Source organism: Tamandua tetradactyla, chromosome 16, assembly GCF_023851605.1.
Source record: "Tamandua tetradactyla isolate mTamTet1 chromosome 16, mTamTet1.pri, whole genome shotgun sequence".
Classification (NCBI taxonomy): Eukaryota; Metazoa; Chordata; class Mammalia; order Pilosa; family Myrmecophagidae; genus Tamandua; species Tamandua tetradactyla.
Window position 1 is genome coordinate 75,066,388 of NC_135342.1, and position 8,588 is coordinate 75,074,975.

The window sequence follows — 8,588 nt, forward strand, 5'->3', positions numbered from 1 at the left end:
AATAAGGCAAGAAGAAGAAATGAAAGATAAGCCGGAAAGGGAGAAATAAAACATTCTTTACTCAGAAGTAATAGGATTGTAAATGTAGAAAATTCTAAGAAATCCATAAAAGCTACTAGAGTACTAAAGCTAGTAGGGAATTCAACAAGAATACAAGTTAAATATAAAAACCAATTGTGTTTTATATATACTAGCAATAAACAAATAGAAACAAATAGACACACAATTTTAAAATACCACTTATAACATCAAAATACATTAAATGTTTTGAGATAAATTTAACAGAGTAAGTATAACACCAGACAGTGAAAACTCAAAACATTTCTGAGAAAAATTAGAGAACTCAATAAATAATGGTGTGCTGCATTCATGAATTGGAAGATTCAGTTTACTTAATATGTAAATCTTCCAAATTCTAGTTAAAAAGCTCAGTAGGCTCTTTTTTGTAGATATTGACAAACTGATTCTAAAATAATACGGAAATACAGTGGATCCATGTGCGCAGAACACTGATTCTCAGTGAACATAATTCAGTGGAGTAGGGAGAGTAATTTCAATTAACTGGAAATTAATTGGATATATGTATGGAATAAAAAGTGCAACTTTACCCTTACCTGGAACCATTACACACACCAAAAACAAACAAACAAACAAAAAACTTTGAAAAGAATCATATGATTAAAAAATTTTAATAGAAACCTTCTAAAGGAAAAAGTCTTCACATCCCTGAATTACATAATGTTAGACAGGACACAAAAATAAGAAAGCACAAAATAATAAAATGAGAAAAGTTTAATTTAAATTAAAAAATTCTCTTTGAAAGATATCACAAAGGGAAAATATTTACAGTACATATATCTGATAAAGTACACATAACTTAAATATGCAAGTAATTCTTATAACAATATTAAGATAAAAAATTAAAACAGGCAAAATATTTGAACACACACTTCACAAAAAATAAAGATATGTTTATAGCAAATAAGCACATTAAATTACTCAACATCATTACTCATTGGAGAAATGAAAATCAAAACACAGTGAGAGACAAGGACATAACCTCTAGAATGGCTAAAATGAAATACCAAGTGTTGGTGAGATGTGAAACAACTGAAAAACTCATACACTACTAATAAGTGTGTAAAATGTTACAACCACTTTGGAAAACAGTTTGGCAGTTTCTTATTAAACAAAATACACTAACCATACTACCAAGCAATTCTACTCCCAGGTGTTTACCAAAGAGAAATTAAAAGATATGCTTATGTATAGACTTATAACAATGTTCATGGCATCTCTCTATATGGTAGTCAAAAACTAGAAATAATCCAAATGTCCACCAAGAAATGAGTAGATGAACAAATTATAGCAAACCCATACAATAAAATACTTCTCAGCAATACAAAGGGATGAACTACGGGTACACACAGCATCATAGCTAAATCTCAAAAACACTGCGTTGAACAAAAGATGCCAGAAACAAAAAGAGTATGATTTCATTCATATGAATTTCCAAACTAACCGATAGTGGCAAAATACAGCTCAGTGGTTGCTTGCAGCCAGGGTTAGAATTAACTACCCAGTTTATGAAAGAACATTTTAGGCTGATGACAATGTTCTATATCTTGATTTGGTGGGAGAGATATGAGTATATTTATTTGTCAAAATATTTTTGCTATCCCACGGCAACACTAATTGCAACTGCAACCCTGGTTAGTAAACAAACCCCCGACACATACTTATTTCCAAGAGGCATGGGGCTGAGTCTTTCTTTTCCTTAGTTCTGCCTGGAACAAAATGTGTTAGTTAATTGTGTATTATTAATTTAAAATAAGCCAGCCAACCAATCAACCAATAAACAAATACCAATGCCAATTTTTTTTTCCCCTGGGTCTCCAGTTGAAATGATTTTTCACCTAGTATATCCAGGACTATTTGAAAGGTCCTTATTATGTCATGAAGGATAGCTCAAGGTTCCACGGTTATTTGTTCGCATTCCCCATTAGCACTTTGTTAGCAAGTTGGTTAATAATTAATTATAGGTCATCAGCAGCCTACATCCACCTCTGAGAAAGAAAATCTGGCAATTATTCAAGAAGTAATGAAGGGTGATGCCTAGATTCAGTGGGTGGAACATTAGAGAAATCAAAGAAAAAGATTGCCCAACATCTTCCATAAAAGCAACCAGTTGCTCTTCAGGGGAAGCCCACTTTGGCCTGTCTAATGGGATATGGCATTCAATCCCCAGTCCTACATCTCTTCATCAAGGTGACACCACCCATAATGACAGGCTAGAGCATCTTGGCGTATCAGACCAAGGCCCATCCAGTCCATTACCATCTACATATCTAGTCCTACAGTCCCTGCAATGTCCCTGCTGTAGCCTCACTCCACTTTTCACGCCAACTCCTTCGAAAGCATGGCTTTTCGTTTGGCTAAATCTTCTTTCAGATCAAATGTTACCGCTTCTCTGAAGTTGCTGTCAGCTTCCCCAAGAAAGTAGTCATTCCTTTCCCAGAGCCTTAAATCCTTGCCCATGCTGGTGATAATCCGTTGTATGGTATCTGTCATTTCCTCCCCCTAGATCAGTGCTTCTCACTCGCGCTCTCACTCACGCATGCACACTGGACTTGGCTAGCAGGTTAAGAAACAAACCTTTACCAAAGACTGTTACAGAACTGATCTGGGACATGACCTGTGCATTTTAACAGGCACCCCCATTCCCAGGTGATTCTGAAGCATAGACAAGGATGAGCACTACCACACTAGACCAGTGAGGCTCAATCTTTAATGTGCACACGAATCACCTGAAATTTGTCAAAATGAAGATTCCATTTCGGGTGTTTTAGGTGGGGCCAGAGAGCATGTATTTCTGACAAGCTCCCACAGGCTGCTGGTGGTTCCGAGGCTATTCTTTGGGCAGTAAACTTCTTGAGAGAAGGATCCTGGCACACAGGACCCTCAAAGACTGTGCTGTTAATTGTTCTCATATGCTGCAGGAGGGAGGGAAACTGATCCAGCCATTTAGAATAAAAATTTTTCAAGTATCTATTAAAATATGCATATATATTTTGACCTGGCAATCCCATTTTTGGCAATTATATTACAATACAAGTACCAGTACACGAGGCCATTTTTATGCACAAACACTTTTGCAGCACTGTTTATGATGGCAAGAAAGTGGAAATAAACCTGAATATTTATTATTAAAGGAATAGTCGAGTATAAAATATTTTCACACCCGAATGAAATATTATGAAGCGACTGAAATGAATGGTTTAGAGCTAAGATTATTGTTCTGGAAGTTCGTCCCTGATGCATTCTTAGTAAAAAAACAAAATTGCCAAGTACTATTTGTAGCATGATTCCACTTAATAATAAAAACTGATCATACAGGTATATATGTGTACAGGCCTGACTGAGTTGGCAAAAGAGGTTGAAATATACACAGCTACAAGTTAATATCAGTTTATCTTTGGTAGTGATGGTGCCAATCAAGTAAGGGTGGGAGGTCATTACCTTTTAAAAACTCTTTGCATTGTGTCCTAGGCTGTGATAAACTTATGGTTACTTCTGAAATCTTAAAAGAATCATTAAAAAGAGAACATAAATGTGTTACCGCAAGCTCCAAAACAGACTTTCTATTTCTAGTTTTGCAGTTCAGTTCAGATCATGTTTCCTACCAAAAGTCCTTCACTGGCTCCCCAGTCCCTGCAGGGAAAAGTCCAAGCTCCTCAGCAAGGTTCACAAAGCCCCCGTGATCAGCCTACAGCTGCCCCTCTACCTATGCATGCTCTCGTCTTCATGAGCACGTTCTTGCTGGCTTTGCACATGAAGTAGTCTCACTGCAACACCCCCCGCCTTTCTCTTATTTCTTCTTCCAGGCTCAGCTCAGGAAGCTCTTCTTCCAGGAAGCCTTCCTGAAAGTCCTACACCAGGGTTGGATTGGGTGCTGCCCTCTGAATTCTCATAGCCTCTGTCCAAGACTGGTTTGCTTGAATTATAATTCCCTGTTTATCTGACACATCTTCCACTACACTACCTGCTCTTGAGGGTAGAGCTTAGCTTCCACAGTTGATGCTCAATTAATATGGCTTGAATGGTTAATTGGATGGATGATAAAGATGAATAAGTGGATTTGTGGATGGAGGGATGGATGTTAAAGATGAATGGATGGCAAGGCAGATGGATGACGGATGAATGGACAGATGGTTTGGCAGGCACAGTGATGAGATGACGTTCTAAGAAGCACATAGCCAGTAGCTTCTAAGGAAAAAAAAAAAGTAAATATGCCATATCAATAATGAAAAAGAAAGAAAAGAGAGTGACTTCTTATTGCAGGACTATACCCCTGGTGATATCAGAGCTACCTTTGAATAGTCTATGAATCTAGAAATACTTCCATATGAAGCTAGGAACTAGGACTGACACTTTTTAAACTAATCCAATGCTTACCGTGTCATAACCTCTACTGCAACCAATGTACTCAGACAGGTGACTTGGAGAGCACAAGTGGCATGGTGTTATTTCCCTCTTTAAGTTCTGTCAGGACCCAAATGAAATTTCCATGTCCTTTGGAGTCCCTCACCCTCACCTGCACACTCGCGTGCGTGCACACACACACACACACACTCACTCACAGGAAGTAGATCAAATGCAATATAAGACAAAATAACAAAGCCTGGGGTGCCAGAGAGGCTGCTGCCGCTCATCTAACACCAAATCATTTGTAATTGATCAGACTTGGCATTTTCTCTTCACCTTTCCAGGGTGTCTTAATAAGCCTCCCAAAATTTCACTGCTAGCAAAGAAAACCAGGCATGTAAAAAAAATGCCCAGTTCCCAGCCTATTCCAAACCAGTTGTGAAAGTTAGTAGGAGGACTATATATTTTGTCACCCAACTTGGACAGGATGCCAGGACCACAGTAGTAAACCAGGTCTGTTCTCAACCACACTGGATATATGCTCACCTTGGGAACAAGGGTCTCTGAAATCATTGGTTTTCCAGCTCCTCGGGTGTATTTTCAAATTTTAGCAGGACTTGAACCAGCATATTTAACACTCACTGAAGGAGCATAACTTCTTATTCATCACAATATTTCTATTTGCTGTCATTGGGAGTGACACGTAACTGTCCACTGGATGACTGAATCCCACTAGGACTTTTCACAGTGAGTGTGCCTAATGCAGCGTGTTTTCTCTAAGGCCCTGCCCTCTTCTGAGCTGAGATTCCCCAAACCCACACCTTTGCCTAAGACATAAGAGCTTCCATACCAAACTCCCTGGCTTCTGCAATCCACACCTCCTCTCTGCTCCCCGATTTCTACCCTCAGACCTTCTCCCTCACTCAGCCTCCACCCAGCCCTTCAGCTCTTACATCAACTTCCTAACACTTCATGTGAGGATATATAAAATGGACCCAGGAGCTTATAATTCTTGGGAGGAAACCAAAACGAGCTCCCATGTTACTCAGGCCCACAGACACACACATACACTCCTTTCTAGGCTCTTTCTTCCAGGACACACTCTTTTCTACCAAGCTTTCTCAATTGCAGAAGGAGAAAGCAAACTCAGCTTGAACTAGCCGTGTGATATTTCTTAACAAAGAAAACCAACGTCTCTAAGGGCCAGTCTGTTCCCTCTGATCTAAACCATTACTCCATTGTGCTTGAGCTGGATTGTAAACTCTCTGAAAGAATGGACTATGTCTTTGTACCTTGAGATTCTTACTAAGATGCACATCCCAAGATGAAGCAGTATATCTGCTTAACTGCATGGGGTTTGTTTATAGAAGTGTAAGATGCCGTTAATAGTCTCTTGATTTACAGTTCTTTCTTGACTTTTTATTTAGATGAGTGCACAGATATGCACAAGGGCTTTCATATGTTTACTTCTGACCTCAGTCCCAAACTTTTTTCACTATAAAGTCTTAGATTTCTCAACCACGGGGGTTAATGCTGAAAGAAGGTGAGGTGGGGGGTGGGGGTGAGGAATCTATGCAAGTGGTTCTCAGGCCTAAGCTACACCCCAGTTCCATGGAGGGCTCATTAAAACATGGATTGCTGAATCCTACCCCTCAGTTTCAGATTCAACTGGTCTGGGGTACTGCCTGAGAATGTTCATTTCTAATAAGACTACTGTTTTATGTTTTGGAGAAGTCAGGAGAGCCACTGATATCCTAATACCAGAACAGTGCCTGAGATAAATTTCAGATTGTGCTTTCAATTCTTTAGTCTAAATTTAAAAAATTCTAAGTCAACCAAATATAAGCCACTCTTTTTACTGATCACATACTGTGGGTCAGGAATTCTACAAAGTGTTTGTCCTGCATCGCTCAATTAATCCTCCCTACCCCATGAGGTAAATCCCACTACTATCCCAATTCTACCAATGGGAGAATTGAAGTCCAGAGAGAGAAACTTCTGCCCAAAGTCACATGGGATATGAACCCAAGCAGTCTACCTCCAGACCCATGGGCAAGCCCTACACTAGCCCCAGTGTTACAGAACGATAAACAAGATATACACCCTCAGGAAAGGTGTTTGAGGAACATTCCTGAAGGTGGAACGTCAGTTTGTTGCAAAGCAGCATATCCAGGTCAGAAATCTAGACAGAGGACCTCATCTCCTTTCCCACCTCCAGTAACCTTACAGATGGCTTTCAAATGCTCAGCTGCCTTGGCTTTGGTTCCTCAGAGAGCAGGCCCTGAGGCAAGGGCTTGGGTACAAGTAGCTTATATGGGAGGTGAGTCCAAGATGCATGAGTGAGGAAGTGGGAAAATGAGATGAGAAAGGGAGGAAGTCCAACAAATCATGGCCTATGGTGAGCAAACGGGACTCATTCCCCCCCTGGGAGGGCCTCTGAGGGGCCAACTAGAGTGGACCTCAGAACTGACCGCCAGTGAGCGGGAAGTCTGGGGCATTTATCTACTAACTTCCAACCACCATGGGCTGCGCCCTCGGTGTATGGACTCCCCCACCTCGGGCTCATACCTGAATGTAGCTGGGCAGCAGCCTTCCTCGCCTTGACAGAAGGCAAAGCAGAGAGCTTCCACAGCAGGCATTTGGCATGAGGCACCAGCAGTGGCCCTAGAACCAGCGGTCACAGCTGCACTGAAGCCGGTGGGCCAAGGAAAGGCTGAGAAGGCATCTCAAGTGCCTGCTACGATGACTCATTCCCAGGAGCACAGTCGTAGGGGTGTTATACTACAACAGAAGTAAGCATGACGTTACAGCTCAGGAGGGCTTTAGTATTTAGCGGTTGTTTCAACCAGACCACAAGACAGGAACCTGGGAAAAGGAGCTGTGCAGTTTCCTGAAGATAAGCTATAACGCCACTGTTTCTCCAATCGAGAATGCACTTATGGATACAAATGAGAGTTACAGAAGATGTAATTACTCAAAAGGCAGCATACTGTAGTGCTTGCCAGCGTGGAGCCTGCAGCCACAGCGCCCAGGTTCAAATCCTGACTCCACCACTTGCTAACTGAGCAACTCTGGGAAAATGACTTCACTGCACGTTGCCTCTTGCGTCCCCATTTGTAAAATGCAAATGTTAATGAGGATTTCAATGAGTTGTTACTTGTAAAGTGTTTAAAAAAATGAGCATACAGTAAATTCTATATAAGTATGTGGTAAATTATGACTTGCAAGAAAAGACTAAAGTACTCATAAATTAAACTACTTTTTCATTTAAAAAATCATTAGTCTCCCACATCACCAATGTGTACATCTCTGTATTTTAGTGCAGAGGAGAATTCATGTATTAAAGGGTTCTTAATTTCTTAAATTTCAGACTATTCTAAATAGTCGTCAATTAATTTAGATCAATATTCTGGTACACCTTAAAAATATTAATAGTTATTGAAAGGTTTAGGAGCCGAAAGGGTAAGAAAGAAGGACCGTAGAGGGGGAAATTTAAAGCCGGCGGGTTTATTTCTGCGCACTCCAGCTGAGCTCACCAAACCCAAGATGGAGGGAGGTGAGTCAGCACCTGGGTGATGGCGTGGGCAGTTTTTAAGCAAGGGGTCAGGTGATGTCCGGAAGGGGCGGTTCTCTGGAAGTCAGGTGGCCAGAAGGGGCGTTTCTCCAGAAGTCAGGTGGTCGGAAGGGGCGGTTCTCCAGAAGTCAGGTGGTCGGAAGGGGCGGGTCATCAGTTCCGGAAGTGGGTGTCTGGAAGGGGTGGTTCCAGGAGCCATGTTGGGAGGGGCGACATATCGTCCACAGCTCCAGTTGCCGTGCCGTTCCCGGTTCCTCTGACCTAACAGTTATCAATAATTGATCAATTCCCATGTTCCAGGCGCAAAGCTAAGCATTATGTTGGGTCAGTTCTGATCAGTTTTACACCCTTCTCTGCTTTATAATGGAGGTCTCTGGAGGTCTTGAATCCATGACCCTCTGAATTGTAATAGGTAATAGCATATTCTAGTCAATATATAGCATAGACAACGTGTTTATATATAAGAAGATAGTGTGGGCTTGCGGGAACAGCCAGGGCTTTGGAATCAGGCTTCCAATACTTCTGTGCTCCTTACCAGCCATATGACCACAAACATGTCACCTTTTAAAGTTTCTGCTTTTTCATCTAT

The 8,588-nt window shown here is 41.0% G+C and overlaps 1 long non-coding RNA gene across 2 annotated transcripts in view; it reads right to left on the reverse strand.

The window, feature by feature from the left end:
* The window catches only part of LOC143659800 (uncharacterized), a 28,344-nt gene extending 20,322 nt beyond the window's left edge, over positions 1 to 8,022 (reverse strand). Inside the window, exons 1-3 of one of the 2 annotated variants that reach the window (XR_013163754.1) lie at positions 6,994 to 8,022; positions 3,520 to 4,266; positions 1,105 to 2,993 (exon numbers count right to left, since the gene is read on the reverse strand). This is a non-coding gene — a long non-coding RNA (uncharacterized LOC143659800). Of the gene's footprint in view, positions 1 to 1,104; positions 2,994 to 3,519; positions 4,267 to 6,993 lie in introns of those variants that run through there. The other variant, XR_013163753.1, reaches the window with a different exon arrangement.
* Between the last annotated feature and the right edge of the window lie 566 nt (positions 8,023 to 8,588).